The following is a 16,448-nucleotide window of genomic DNA, read 5'->3' as shown; positions in this document are numbered from 1 at the left end:
TTTGTCTTATGTTTTTGTCATTTTGCATTTTTTTGTCTCGCCTGTGTTGTTTGTCCAGTTTTTGTCATTTTGTTCCTCGCATTTGTCTTTTTTTTTGCCTCGTTTGTCATTTATGTAATTTTTTGTATCGGTTTTGTCGTTTATTTTTTTGACGCTTTGTGACTGTCAAATTTTTTGTCTCTTGTTTTGTGTCATTTGTCTCATTTTTTGTCATTTTGTTTCTCATGTCATTTTGTCTCATTTTTGTAATATTTTGTCTTGTTTTTTTGTCTGAATTTTGTTGTCTCAAGTATTTGTCGTTTTCTCGTTTTTTTTAGTTTTGTGTTTCCTTTTTGTCTTGCTTTTTGTCGTTTTGGGGTTTTTTTTGTCTTACTTGTGCTGTTTGTCCATTTTTTTATTGCTCTGTAGCCATGTTGTCAAATTTTTTGCCTTTTTTTGTTTCATTTCGTGGTGTTTGTCTCATTTTTTATCATTTTGTGTCTCAATTTTTACTATTTTGTGTCTCATTTCTATAATACTTTGTCTTGTTTTTGTTATTTTTGTCTTTTTTTTTAAGTCAAGTCCTCTATGGTTCAGTTCCAGATAGCTGTGACTAAATGTTGTGTTCCTTTGTAGACACTGTGATCTGGAAGTTGTGATGTGGAAATGATAAACTGAGGCCAAATGTTGCTGAAATGTAATTTATTTTTCTTAAGAAATTTCAGTTTGTTCATAATGTTTTGTAAAACGAGAATTCCTCAAATGTGAACATTTTCAGAATGAACTTTTTTGCACTAAAACAAAGGAACCATTAGGAGTTGTGCTTATTTATAGGTTATTATGCTGTGATTTTACTGGTCCGGTCCATTGGAGATCAGATTGAGCTGAACTAAAATGAGTTTGACACCCCTGTCCTACATCATCTTTATGGAAACCAACAGGTTAAATGTGCCGTTATTCCCTTTTACAATCATAAAACAATGCGTTAAGAAATTGCAAATGTGTATGGGAATTAACAAAAACTCTTACAATGCATTATTTGCAAAGAATAAATGTGTTGTTACATCTAAATGTAAAGTTTTATAAGTTATAAGTTCAACCAAACATGCAACACTGCTCTTTTTAAACTTTTCAGTGCATAAACATTGCATACAATACATTTAAAAGGCAGAAAAAAGTACTTTTGTTTACCAATCCGACTGCTCTGTATAATTTGGTCTTAAGAAACAGTACAGCACAAAAAACAAACCAACCAGCTGCTGGCTGTAGCCTATTATTTAACAGATATGATAGCGGCATCAATTTTCTCATCCACCTCCATCCTGAAATGTCAAGCTGACGCCCAAAATAAAACAATCTGACAAAAATGAAAGATCGCCCTTTGCTACGATAGTGGTATCAATTTTCTCATCTAACTTTTTCCCAAAATGTCAAACTAATTCTCCAAATAAAACAACCTGAAAAGGAGAAAATGCCCACAATTCATGTCCATATCAACACTACAGACTGTTATTAGGAGTTTTGAAGAGACAATTGTTATAACACAAAAAGAATAGCAGAAAACATTGTAAAAAATGTGCAGCACGATTTTAAAGAACCCAAAAATGCCAACAGCAGGCTTTATGGAAACCACAGCTCTGAACCTAAAGATAATCAATGATATATAATGTAGAGATATTAAACAGGCAAAAACTGTGAACAGTAACTTCTTCTGCCGTATGTTTCGTGAATTAATCCTCTGATACTCAAAACCTGGAAGGCGTGCTATCTTACAAAGAGAAATCATAAAAAATACACAATGCATCAGAGCAAGAAACTGTAAAAACAAGAATAATCAATAGATTTTTTTACTATTTGCCAGTCCTTGAACTAATCATGTGTGACATACCGGTCTGTCAGGAAATCTGCTGAAATCCAAGCTTAAAAATCATATTAAAATCTCATTATCCTACATGTCTCGTTTAAATATCTGCAACAATTAACAGTTTGCAGCGACCAGAAATTAATAATAATTTAGAAAATATTGATAAAATGTACAAAAATGTTACTCAAATGTTGCGGTGATTGGACAAAATTGCAAGGTCGTGCAGAATCCGTGGAGATTGGTTGAATTCACGCGATCGCAACATCGTGAATTCCTGGAGGGACTGAAGTTCACAACATTCTCGTGTAACTCAGCAAATGAGGCCACAGTGAGTTTAAAATATGACAAACTGCTTGGAGTAAATGACTCCTAAAATTCTTGCATGTGCTGTCATACATTCTGTACATACTACTTGACGTGCCTGATTTTGCCCTTTGGCTGCTCACATTGAGGCTGAATCCAGCACGATGTAAGCGTGGCATTGGTTTCCCAAAGCGGAGCATTGAGCAGCGTCCAGGATGCAGCCTCTGCACCGACTGTACTCGTCCGTCACTCAAACTAAAGCTGAGGCGTGACAGGTGAGAAAAGGCCTGAAATTGGATACACCTGTACCTGCTGCCCACTCCAACTCGCGCCACCGTGCCTCACAAGGAGGTCACGGCGTCCTAAATATCACCGGTGTGACACTTGCTGCCAGTCTTGACAGCTTGGCGGGTGCTGATAAGAGCCGGCATGAAGAGAGAAACCAATAAAGGATGTGTTTCTGCCGTGCACTGCCACTGAGAGTTGCTAAAAAAGCTCTGGCACAGACTGTAGAACTTTCCCTGACACTTCATCTTACAAGTGACTGGTTGATGGCAGCAGAAAATGTCACGACTTTCATGCTCTTCAGGGATCACTAGTCACATGGATTGGGGCACTGTGACCCTGGAAGAGACGACTCATCAGCAGAGAAAACCTCCACTGCTTCAGGACAACTCAACGGACATAAATCACAAACCGCAAAGCAGCCTGATCGCCTCCTCTGAGCATCACGGGCGTCCGCAATTAACTCGAATGCTTCACAATAACCCTGTTTTTCCTGCCGCAAACACATCGTATCCTGTGCTGGTCTGTTAACCCTCATGTCGTCCTGCGGGTCAAACTGACCCGTTTTAAAGTTTGAAAATGTGGAAAAAATACATATTTCACAGTGAAACTTCTGATGTCCACATTTTCAACATTTTTGGGAAATCTTTGAGCGTTTTTTGGTGGGAAAAAAAAATGTTAAAAATGTTTAAGAACATGCACAAAAAAAAAAAATCAACCAAAATCCAGCGAATTTCGCTGGATTTTTATGTGAATGTTCTTAAAGAAAACATTAGAAGTTTTACTGATATATATGTAATCACTTTAGATATTTTTAGGATTTTTTGGGAAGATTTTTTCTCATTTTTTGAAAATATTTACAAGAATTTTCTTACCAAATTTGGGGAATTTTTTTTAAAATAAAACTTTTAAGGGAAACTTTTAAGGACTTATTGGAATTTTCTTCCTGAAGGTTTTGCAAATTTTCAGAAATTTAGGAAATTTTTTGCTGAATTTTTGGATTTTTTTCAGACAAAGAAACAATATTTTTGGTGCCCGCAAATGAGGACAACAGGAGGGTTAACTCCAATACTTCACAATAACCCTGTTTTTCCTGCTGCAAACACCTCATATCCTGCGCTGGTCTGTTAAATATAAGATTCTTTCCTGGTTTTCAGCCCTTTACATTTTCAAAAGCAGAAACACTGGTGACCGAGACGTACTCGGTTTGAGTTCAGCCAGTGACCTTTACTGTATGTCTGCCTCCTCTCCTCCTCCCATCTCCTCTCCTGTCGATTCCTGCTGCTGTCGTCCAGCAAAAATACCAGAAACAGAGAATTTAAAGATTCAAACTACTGAAAACCTAAGCACTGCAAACAGAGATACTTAAACAGTATTTAAAACCTCCAGCTAAAACATAGTATTACAGTACATACTGCACACTACATCCCATAGTAGTATGCAGTGTAAGACTGTCAAATCGTCTTATTCTGCATTATGCTTGGATAGATTTAGCTGGTTTCTGGTTTTGGAAAGCAGAAGTAAACAATAGCACAGATAATGTGTAGCATTCCCTTGTGCTATGAAAATCTGGAACAAGTTAAAAATGTGGATTTGATGAATTTTTTTTCCCCAAAAGATGAACATTTACCTGCCTGTCTAGCAACTGTAAAGGTTCAGAAATATCCCTGTTCTGTGGCAGAACTGCAAATATAATGTGAGCTTCAGTCAGCTCTACTGGTATTAGTGTTGCCTTGGAAATCTAACATTATCCTCACTTCAATCACACTGGGTGCTTTTCATCAAACCTGCTGATTAACAGTGTTCTACTTTTATCTTTATACACACAGTTTGTATCATAAACGTTTTCTCCTATTCAACAGCTTTATAATTTCATTGTACAAATATTATATAGATGCCCCCAAAAATAATAAAATGTCAGAAAAATATTACTAAAATGCTCCAAAAACATCTAATGTCCAAAAATATTTCTAAAATGTTCCCCAAACATCATGTCCAAAAATATTACTAAAATGTTAAAAAAATTAACCAGTCTTAAAAAAGTAAAAAGTAAAATGCAATTAAATCAATGTAACAACTAAAAAACTGATAATTAGCAGGTTTGATGAAAATATTAAGATGCCCCAAAAAATTATTTAAAAAAATGCCAGAAAATATTTCTCATATATTTATTTTTTATGTTGGAAAATAATTTTTAAATGTTTGAAAGTCTGTAAAAATATTACATAGATGCCCCAAAAAATAATAAAATGTCAGAAAAATATTACTGAAATGTTCCCAAAACATCAGTCTAAAAATATTTCTAAAATCTTCCAAAAAAATTAACCAGTCTTAAAAGTAAAATGCAGTTAAATCAATGTAACAACTAGAAAACTGATAATTAGCAGGTTTGATGAAAATATTATTAATAATAGTCATTTTTTAGTTATAAGCTTGTGTCTGATTAGTGGTACTATGACTCCTTCTGTATTTCCTGATTAGTGGTACTGTGACTCCTTCTATACCTCCTGATTAGTGGTACTATGACTCCTTCTCTATACCTCCTGATTAGTGGTACTATGACTCCTTCTCTATACCTCCTGATTAGTGGTACTATGACCCCTTCTATACCTGCAGCTCTGATTAGTGGTACTATGACTCCTTCTGTATCTCCTGCTTAGTGGTACTATGACTCCTATACCTCCTGATTAGTTGTACTGACTCCTTCTTTACCTCCTGATTAGTGGTACTATGACTCCTTCTATACCTCCTGATTGTTTGGGATTTGGACTGTTTTTAAGATAATTGGTGACAATTTTCATGTGTCTCCACAACTCAGACACACTGGAATGTTTCCCAGTCAGTCCGACATTGGGGTATTTTTGCATATTGCATATTTTGTCATTGCATAATGCCACATCTTGGTCAAATAGGCATGTACAGGGTCAGGGCCTCCAACCCGACCTCCTCAGAATCAGCTGACTTGGGTATATTTAATGAAGCCCTGCAAACTTTTTACTTCAAATTATGAGTATTTTTAGAGATACAGGCCCTTGAAGCACCCAGAAGTGGATATTCCGGTCCAGCCCTAACACACGTACGTCACCAAATGCACTTCCTTGTTTCTGGTTTGAAGATGCAGACATGTCACATTCTAATGTCTCTCATTTACCAACAAAAATTACTGCTAAAGACCGTGAAAAACAATTAATTTCCTGATGTTCTTCACCAAAGTGGAAGTAAACTGTTTTACACCCATGCAATACTGTGGTGGAATAAAAATAAATAAATCAGCGATTCACAAACACTTTTCTATGACTAAACATATGGGGAGAACGGCTGAAACTAGCGGACCACAGACCAGACAAATCACCGTGATGGAAACTGTAGCATCCAGATCTGTTGGAGCTCTGAAAGAATGAAGGGAAGTTAGATTAACTATTCCGCCAAGGAACACGGTGGAGTTATGTGACGATCGGCGTATGTGAATCATTCCTCTGTTAGCAACATTTCTCAAAAACGGACTAAAGGATTTGGATGAAATTTTCAGGGAAGTTCAGAAACGACGCAAGGACCAAGTGATTAGATTTTGGCAGTGATGCGGCTTAAAGTCTGGATCCAAGGATTTGTTATGGATTTCCCATTCAGATAGCGGGACGGCGTCTGATAGCGGCACGGTAACCATGGCAACAAGTGAACGCTACCTCAGCGGCCTGCTGACGATAACATCATTGTGATCCTACCACAAATGTATCGCTGTGGACTTATCGGAGATAATCCAAGGAACAACTGATTAAACTGTGGGGGTGTTTCTGAGTCCCATCAATTCCCGCCGCCTGCTGCATATTTAGGTCACGTGATTCAGTATCCGTACATAACGTACACATGCATAACACACACCTGTGCTCAGCACAAGGCCAGGTAATGAACAGTCTTGGTGGAGTACTGTGCTCTGAGGGCTTTTCTTGTTAATTGACGTGACAAGCCATGAGCATGTGTGTGTCAGGAAGTGAAATTAACTTTTTAAGCCACTGACAGACATGTTCAAATGTGATTCATTCCATAGTAAATGATCATTCTGTGCCTTAAATCTACCAACCACTTCATGTTAAGCCAGTATCTGGCCGCTGCTAATTTCCCACCGTGGTGTGCCAGCTTTTGTGCAAATGGGTTGGAGCGTTAAAAAATTAATTTCGGAATATTGTAAATTAGAATGTTGATACATGTTCTAAAAGCTGAATGCAACTTTTTAGCAACTGTCACTGTCTCCTGAAATTTCGTCGCAACAAATAAGCTTTTAACATCGCAATTTTTGAGAAAGGCTGCCGCGAATTCAGGCATTTTAAAACGCAATAATCTGGAAAAACCCCATGAAATCCTGGAGGGACTGACTGAAGTTATTGTACAAAGAAAATGTGCTGATTCTGAGGGCATCAGGTGGGAGGCACCGATTGATTTTTCATGAAATGACCCTCATGCTCAATCAATACAATCATCAATAATGAAAATAATAGTTACAGTCCAAATGAGACCTCGTAGCTCTGGACAGCAACTGAAATGTATAGAAAGTTCTACGCAGTACAATTAAAGTCATTTATTTCAGATTTCATCCGAGAGTGGGTTTAATGAGTATTTGCGTTTCCCCATTAATCACAGCTTTGTGCCTCACAACAGCTTCATCATTGTCTCAGCACTTTATGATTTTGAAAGACAATAAATAATAATGTACAATACTTGCCCAGCAGGATTAAGCCGAGGCTGGTGAGCCTCATCTATTTATATTTCAGTGTAACCGTATCTGTGCAGATCCCCTCCTCTGAGCGTCTTTTAGAATAGGACAATGCAGTCACGTTGCAGGACATTCCCCATGCAGCGTTATTAAGGGCAGAGCTGGAAATTGCAGCAGTAATCCTAGAGACACTGTTGTTCCTGCCGAGGAGGATCCACGGTAACTCATCAACCAGACAAGAGAGGTGTTTGACCTTCTTTTTACCAAACACAAAGTTCAGTTGAGCGCACGGGTGGTGCGCAGAAAAGCCCGAAACATGTCGAGCGCGTGGCCTTGGAGCTGCAGGAAATATCACGGCATTGTTTGAAGTGGAGAGAGCGAGCGATGGTGTCTGCCAACGGACTGGACTCATCTGAGATCCCACTTGAGTCATCTGTTAGTCACAATCATGTCCTCTCGTACTGGTTCCCCTCTGTTTTCACTGATTGCCATCCCCACTCTGTTAAATACTGCGTTAACAAATTATGCTCTTTGGGCTCGAGGTGAAGGAAATTAGTCATAATATGCCCTGTTCCTATGGTGGCCTTAATTAAAATGTCATAGGCCCAGACATCAGTCACAGCTCAAGCGACAGTTAGCACCTTGATTATGTCTTTCATTATTTTTAACTGCAGTTAAGATGCTAATTATATTGTAACTAATGTATAATTAAAACCTAGACGTGGCAGTTTGTACGCGAGAGTGGACCAGTCCTTGAACTTTTTCTTTCACTTGTGTCACTCCAAATTAACGCTGCTGTAGCCATAAAACAACTATCCACTTATGCATTTTAATGCAAGAACAAATGTTGTCAGTGAGTGTGGTGCTGGCCTCAGGCAGTGCAGCAGCAGCTACTGTATTCCCAGCCTTATTACACATGCCTACCACTGACTGATGCTCTTAAATTAATGCCGCTGCGTCTCACTCTCTGTGCTGGTGCTCCACCCTTTATCCTCGTCCCACATCTCGGCTCCAACCTGTTGCACCTCGGCGGACCGTTCTTCGCCTGCAGTCTATTTTAGTCCAAATCGGCAGACTGAATTATTAATCCCAGATCCATTATATGCCGATGTGTTAATTATTAATTGTTCAGGGGGCTCTGGCAGATCTGAGAAAACTCTTAAAAAAGGGTAGGACGGGGCAGGGTTTCTGAGGGAAAGGCATTGATCGCCTCCTTTCTCTGCAGATTTGCAGCCTTCACTGATGACGACTGCGTGGGAAGATGAGAGAGCGACGGCACATGCGACCGACGCGCCTCCAGAGCATGCATGTTGCATGTGGCCGTATGTGTGATGCATCTGCTCGGTGCACAATTACGTCTCCCGTGTCAGAAGCGCTGAACTAGATGAGATCGTTGCAGACTTGTTCGCCTGCTACATACAGCTGTTAACACACTCCTCATTCCCTATTAGCAGTCAGCACCTCCTCTGTTACGCAACATCTCAAGAGAAGAGCGAGACAAACACTACAAAACTTGATGAAAGATGAAATTGCTGCATTCACTTGTCCTGAAATCCTGCCGTTGATTCCCCACCAGTGGAGTGGTTCCAGTAGTGCTTGTCCTCTCAGAACACAAAGCACGGATGTACCTTATATAACAGCCAGGATTGTCTATTGTACCTCAAAGTGGAGACAGATTATATCATACAGCTGGGGGAGAATCTGTAGAGAAAGAAGTTTTTTTTTTTTGTTTTTTTTTATTCAACATTTCCCAGGCAGAATTCCTCCTAATGACGTCTGTAATGCTTGTGGTCGTGATCAAGAGGCTTACTTCAAACTTCGTCCAGCAGTTTGTTTTTCTCGCAGCTCTGCAGTGTTGTGAGGCTTATTTAAATCAGCATTAGAGATGGCAGAATACTGCTCCCACGGGCTCTTCTGTTCACATGTCTGCTGTTTTTTACTTGTGAAAGTTTCACCAAAAGGCAGAAAAGCAAAGACGAGATGTCGAAATCATCCAGCCCAGCTCAGAAGCTCTGTGATGAATCCTGCCTTTTATAACGATCCTCATGTTGAGTTTTTGTTGGCAGCACGTCAGAAAAGTGTTGATTTAACTCTGTATGTTAATGCTCTGTATTGTGTTGTATTGGAAGGTGTTTGTTATTTTGTCTGCCCCCACAAGTGATTGCGATTCAGCAGAATACAAAAGCAATGTGAGTACTGCAATCAAAAATTACTACCGAGGTCTGAAAAGAAAAGACGGCAACAATCGATTGCAATTTTTCAAGCAAAAAACGGCTGCTGCTCCAATAAAGGGATTAACCGACATCGCCTCCAATTCCTGGAAACCGTGATGAGTTTTAATAGGGGAAATACTAGAATTTGAACTCACATAATTTAACATTATATAAGCTTAACAGCTTTTGTATATTACAGGTCGTAGAAGTAGCCGAGATAATGGATTTATTGATCAGTTAGTACGTCTGATTTGATTTGAAAAGTGACAGCTTGTTAACAAAGAATGCAAAAATTAACAGTTTGCGGTTTACTTTTAGTCAATAGTAGGGTCCAAAACTGTCTACACTACTAGCAGAAGCGTCATTCCATATAAAATCAACAAAATCAGATATTTTTCCCCACTTTTTAAAATGTTAAATAACTTAAGTATATTTATTAAAGCAGTTACTTTTGTACTGTGAATATTTGCTGAGTTACACTAGAATGTTGTAAACTTGTAGAGCTTCATAACAGACTTTCTAGATACTTAATATTTTCTGATGTTTTTTTAAATTTTATTTATTATTCTTTCATATTATTATTGTTTATTGTTTTTTGCAGACTTTCCAACATTTAAAAAATATTTTCCAACATAAAAAATTCTCAACATTTGAAAAATATTTTCTGACATTTTTTATAATTTTTTGGGGCATCTTAATACTTCATTGCTTTTGGTCAAGATCACGAAGCCTCTATCATTTGCACTATATAAAGAGCACTGGTTGAATTAAGGTGCTGCAGTCATTCTGTCATTTTCATTCTTCTTTGCTGGTTGTCAGCTGTTGCTACAAACAACAAACACACAAAGGAAGTCCTGGCAACTGAAAGTGAGTAGGTTGAAAAACGCCAAATCACTTCACCACTGACGCAGCTAATGCAAGGAGAGAGGCTACTCCGGGTCCTAATCCAGGCCATAATTCATTTGACATGTCTGTTGAGGCTGTGCATGATAATGTGTGCTGGCTGCACAGAGCAACTATTCATCCCCGCTGCAGCCTTGTTATGGAGAGAAGCTTTCAACGTAAACACAGCAATGTGCTACACAACACATCAGTGTTTGCAAAACAGACGTTTTCAGCCTTTCCAGTCCATGTTTAGATGTGAAGTGGTTTTTTGTGCAAGAATACCAGGATCATTAGGTGATTAACCCTCGTGTCGTCCTGCAGGTCAAAAATGACCCGTTTTAAAGTTTGAACATGTGGAAAAAATATATATTTCCACAGTGAAATTTCTGATGTCCACATTTTCAACATTTTTGGGAAATGTTTGAACATTTTTTGTCTGAAAAAGAAATGTTAAAAAAGTTTCTTAAGAACAGTCACAAAAAATTTTTGTGACCGTTTGTTGTGAATGTTTTTAAAGAATTATTTGAAGTTTCACTGATATATATGTAATCACTTTAGATATTTTTAGGACTTTTTTGAAAATATTTACAAGAATTTTCTTGCCAATTATGGGGGATTTTTTAAAATCAAACTTTTAAGGGAAATTTTAAAGGAATTATTGGAGTTTTCTTCCTGAAGGTTTTGCAAATTTTCAGAAATTTGGGGAATTTTTTTGTTGAATTTTTGGATTTTTTTCAGACAAGGAAACAATATTTTTTTGTGCCCATAAATGAAGACAACAGGAGGGTTAAACCAGCAGCAAGAAAATTTCTGGTTTTCTTTTGTTCTCTTGCATATGATGGCAAATTTTGGTCACTTTGAGTTTTTTCTCAACAGATATACTCCCTGTATAGTGGGCTTTGAATAATTTTGTTCAGTTTCCACAAATATGGAAAACACATACATAATGAAGCAATAAGTATTCCAACAGAAGCATTACAATAAGCTTCCATGCTAATATAAACAGTGTTTTCTGTTGCCCAGAGCCCTGCAAAAGTCAAAAATTGAAATTCAGATGACACAGGTACAAGTGGGAACTCCTCCTGACATGCTTTCCACCCACTGGTTTCACATGCCACCACACAGCCTACAGTTAGCCATCAATAACTAATAAACCTGCTTCAGTTGTCCTCATCCACACGAAGAAGCACAAATTCTGGGTTTCACTTGCAGACACAGTTTCTTCATGACCTTCTGATACTATGCAGGACAGCTGCTGAACAGCTCTCTGTCTGTCATTTCTCATCTATTGATTATCACATTAAGGCATAAACACTGTTTATTCCATGCACTTGTCAATATCGAGATTTTGACATATTTTGCTTACTTAATGTGCCTTACTTCACACTACTGGACAGAAAACATCCAAAATACACATTTAGGTGTTTACTACAGTTTTTGCAAATTAGTACCCATACACTACCATTCAAAAGTCTGGGGTCACTTAGAAATGTCCTTATTTAAAAAAAAAAAAAAAAAAGCAGTTTTTTTCAATGAAGATAACATTAAACAAATCAGAAATCCAGTCTAGACAGTGTTAAATGGCTGATTTTTAATGGAATATCTCCATAGAGGTACAGAGGAACATTTCCAGCAACCATCACTCCTGTGTTCTAATGCTACATTGTGTTAGCTAATGGTGTTGAAAGGCTCATTGATGATTAGAAAACCCTTGTGCAGTTATGTTAGCACATGGATAAAAGTGGGAGTTTCAATGGAAAACATGAAATTGTCTGGATGACCCCAAACTTTTGAACAGTAGTGCTTGTTTTACATGTACATTCGATATTATTATTTATTGTTGTTCATTTAGTTATCAATGCACCGTCAAGTGGCAGCTATTTTTATTTTCGCCCCCATGTATGCTGACAATAAAGCTATTCTATCTAAATAAAAAATTTGCGAAAACAAATGGTTTCTGCTACGCAAATGCTTCACAACACAGAATCCATGACAGATTCAGGTGCAATCAACAGTCAGCTAAAATAAATGCAGGGACTTTCCACCGACCTGCAGGTTGTGTTTACACAGAGCAGGTAGCAGACAGGTATGGAAGCTGTAAGTTGCATGTTGAGTAATTTCTCATCTAAAAAGCCAAAAATAAACTGTGTGCTTGAACCAGATTTTGTAAAAAACTAAACAGTTGCTGCACCTCAACATAAGACTCATCACTGACTTCATTGTTACCAACAGACGTGTAACAAAACTTCAGGGACTTTTCAGCTGAACTGTAGACAGAGCAGATAAAAAAGAAACAAACTAAAAATATTAAATATTTATAGTACATGGAGCAGCCATTTGAAGCCACTTGAAAAAATGCTGTTTCCATAGAGGGGTGGGACTTAATGTACTGTGAAAAATGAGCCCTCAGTGAGTAAAAATGTGACAGGAGTAAAGAAAAACAAACAAACAAAACATAAAAAGCAACAGAAATTATTTAGAGTTTAAAAAGTGTAGTTAAAATTCTAGTCATGGTTTGCGTTTTCCATAGAGGTGCAGGACTTTATATCGCAGTGAAACAAGACAAAAATGTGACAGGAACAAAAAACTAAACAAATAAAATTACAGCCAGAAACTGCTTGGAAATCATTAAGTTAAACTAAAATACTAGCCATGGTTTGTGTTTTCCATACAGGACTTAATGTCGCAGTGAAACATGAGCTCACAGTGGTTGAAAACACGACAGGCAAAAAAAAAACTAAAAACTGCCCAAAAAATGCTTACAGTTCTGAAAGCTAAACTAAAATCCTTGTCATGACTTGACTGTTTCCGTAGAGGTGCAGGACTTTAGACCCACAGTGGCTAAAAACGGACAAGTATAAGCCAACTAAAAATGGCCAGAAACTGCTTTTAATTCATTAAATAAAACTAAAATTCTACTCATGGTTTGTGTTTTCCATACAGATGCGGGTTCAAAATATGTAGCTAAAATTCTAGCCTTGGTTATGCTGTTTCCTTAGAGGTGCAGTGAAAGATGAGGTCACAGTGAGTAAAAACGTGACAGGAGCGAGCAAACAAACAAACAAAACAAAACAGCAACAGAAACTGCTTCGAGGTCAAAGGGTGTCAACAGAGGCACGGTGAAAAATGGGTGCATTGAATGAAAACGCGACAGGAGGAAAAACAAAAAACAGACAGAAACTTTAAGTCAAACTAAACTTCTAGTTATGGTTTGTGTTTTCCATAGAGGTGCAGGACTTTATGTTGCAGTGAAAAATCAGCCAACAGTGAGAAAAAACGAGGCAGGAGCAAAAACAAACAAGCAAAACAAAACATACAGAAAAAGAAACTGGAGTTTAAAGAATAAAAAACAATTTCTAGCCTTAGTTATGCTGTTTTCACAGATGTGCAGTGGGAAATGAGCTCACAGTGGGTAAAAACGAGTCAGGAGCAAAAACAAGAGAAGAAAAAGAAAAAATCTATAAATACTGCAACAGAAACTGTTTGGAGTTCAAAAAGTTAAGCTAAAATTTGTGCCATGGTGTTGTGTTTTCCATAGAGGTGCAGGAGTTTGAGTTGCAGTGAAAAATGAGCTCATGGTAAAACTGAGGCAGGAGCATAAACAAGTAAACAAAAAAAACATTAAAAACAATAACAACAGAAGAAACAGTTTGAAGTTCAAAAGATTCAACAAAAACTTCTGCCTTGGTTATACTGTTTTATAGAAGTGTAGGGAAAAGTGAGCTCACAGCGAGTAAAAACGTGACAGGAGCAAAAAACAGACGGTAACTTTAAGCTAACTAAAATTCTAGTCATGGTTTGTGTTTTCCCGACAGGCGCAGGACTTTATATCAGAGTGAACAATGAGCCGACAGTGAGTAAAAAAGGAGAAACAAAAACAAGTAAACAAAGTGGGAAATAAACACAACAATAGAAACTGTTTGGAGTTCAAACGTTAAGTGAAAATTCTAGCCTTCATAACTATTCCCACAGAGGTGCAATGAAAAATGAGCTCACGGTGGGAGAAAATGTGAAAAACATGCAGAAACTTAAGAAAACAAAAAACAGACAGAAACTTTAAGTTAATTAAAATTCTAGTGCAGGTGCTGGACTTTGTATTGCAGTGAAAAATGAGCCAAAGGTGAAGAAAAACAGAACAGTTACAAAAGCAACAAAATCAAGGAAAAAAGTAAATAAAAAATGAAAAAAAACATATAATATATAAACAAGAAATTGTTTGGAGTTCAAAAAGTTAAGCTAAAATTTTACCCATGGTAAAGGTGCAGTGAAAAATGAGCTCACAGTGTGTAAAAACGTGACAGGGGCAAAAATAAAAATGTAACAAAAATAAAGCTAAGCTAATATTCTTGTCGTGGTTTTACTGCTATAAAGGTGCAGAACTTTTTACTGCAGTGTAACCCGAGTCCACAGTGGGTAAAAACGTGACAAAAAGTGGGGGAAAAAAACGCCCAAAAATTCTCAGAAAATTTCCAATACAAAATTTACGATAATCAGTGTTTTAGTGTAAGCTGGGTGATTTCCATGTTGATGCTATTAGCTAAACTGTTAGCTAAACCATGAGCTAAACTATTAGCCAAACTTTTCCCACGTCCACCTGTAGTTAACCTGCATTTAGCCTGTTAGCAGCTAGCTAACCTATCAACCTGAACCAGACTCCATAAAGTCCAAATTAAACATGGAGGCTGCCAATAAGTAGTATAATTAGTGACCGAGCAAACGGAACCAGAGTGACCGTTAGAAGGCAGCCAACACTGACACGGCTCGGTTCGGTTCGGTAACCGGGCCTCTGACAACCCACCGCTTGTTTCATTAAGACCCGCTCGACCGTTAAGATCAACCGGGGCCACCGTCGCGGACTCACCTTCACTCTCGGCTTCACTTTGACACGGGAGAAGATGACAAGTTAACCCGTGTTAAAGCCTCTCAAGTCTCCATCCTGGCAGCGGAGGGAAGAAAGGACGCTTCACTGCATGTTCTCTCCCCGGTTTGTCCGCTCGTTCGTCGGCCGTGGAGCTCCCCGCTGCCGCCTCTTGTCGTTCGGTGTCGGGGCTCAGAACCGTGAATTATTCAGAGGCTTGTTTTCTGAGTTCGGTTACAAGTTGTAACCGGATTCCGCCTCCTCGTTAACAAAACAAAACAAAAAAAAAAAAAAAAAAAAAAAAAAAAAAAAGTTTCAAACTTGAAACCTTCAAACCAGCAGATTGACGCCAGATCGGCCCAATGAGAGGGCAGAGTGTGGGGAAGCCCCGCCCACTGAGGCCCAAACACTGAGGTCCATTTAGAAGCAGGACGTGCCCTCCCTCCTCCCCTCGCTCTCCTCCTCACTCCTCCTTACCCCTCCTCCTCCCCCTCAGGCTTCCAGGAATTATCCTGCTCCATTCCCAAGGCTGACAGTTTCCCAGAGGAAGCCCTGCTCAGGGAACAATGAGCAGGAACTGTGGCCAGCAGGCTTCTGACAGCAGCTATAGCACATAAATTGTGTTTTAAAAAATTTTTCTTCTAATTTATGGAGTGATAAAAATAGACATCCTCTGCAAAAACCGTCAATATGTCAACAAAATGAAATCAGTTCGTAGAATCCCATAAGTTTTAACAGGAAGTTGGTAAAAATGTGAACTTATCTGTACCGTTTTCTTCCCCCAGTTGATTATTTTAAGACAGGGGTGTCAAACTGATTGTAGTTCAGGGGCCACATGTAGTCCAATTTGATCTCAACTGGGCCGGAGCAGTAAAATTGCAGCATAATAGAGGAACAAAATGACAAAAAATGAGGCAAACGACATGAACTGAAACAAAAAAGCAAAAACAAACGAGACAAAAATGACAAAAAAGAAACAAAACTACAGAAACATGAGACAAACAACTAAAAAAAGACAAAAACAACAAAAACAAGACAAAATGTTAAAAAAAAGGGACAAAATGACAAAATCAAGAAATAAAATGACAAAAAATTAGACAAATGACACAAAACAAAAAAGAGAAAAAAAATTTCATTAAAAACTTACAAAGCGACAAAAAAGTGAACAAAAACAAGACAAAAAATTATGGTACAAAATTGATACAAACGAGACAAAAATGACAGCAAAAGAAACAAAACGACAAAAACAGTCAAACTACACAAGCGAGACAAAAAAAACACCAAACGACAAAAACGACACACAAAACAACAAATAAAGCAAAACACAAAATGACAAAAAACAACAAAAAACAC

The 16,448-nt window shown here is 37.9% G+C and overlaps 1 protein-coding gene across 1 annotated transcript in view; it reads right to left on the bottom strand.

Moving 5' to 3' along the window:
- Window positions 1-15,373, bottom strand: part of tnfaip8l1 (tumor necrosis factor, alpha-induced protein 8-like 1) — a 31,612-nt gene extending 16,239 nt beyond the window's left edge. The window contains exon 1 of the mRNA XM_023294580.3: window positions 15,099-15,373. The gene's annotated coding sequence lies outside the window, so the exon portion shown is untranslated. The remainder of the gene's footprint in view (window positions 1-15,098) is intronic.
- Window positions 15,374-16,448: the final 1,075 nt, after the last annotated feature.

This window comes from Amphiprion ocellaris, chromosome 2, assembly GCF_022539595.1.
Source record: "Amphiprion ocellaris isolate individual 3 ecotype Okinawa chromosome 2, ASM2253959v1, whole genome shotgun sequence".
NCBI lineage: Eukaryota > Metazoa > Chordata > Actinopteri > Pomacentridae > Amphiprion > Amphiprion ocellaris.
This window is presented reverse-complemented; position numbering and strand designations above follow the sequence as displayed.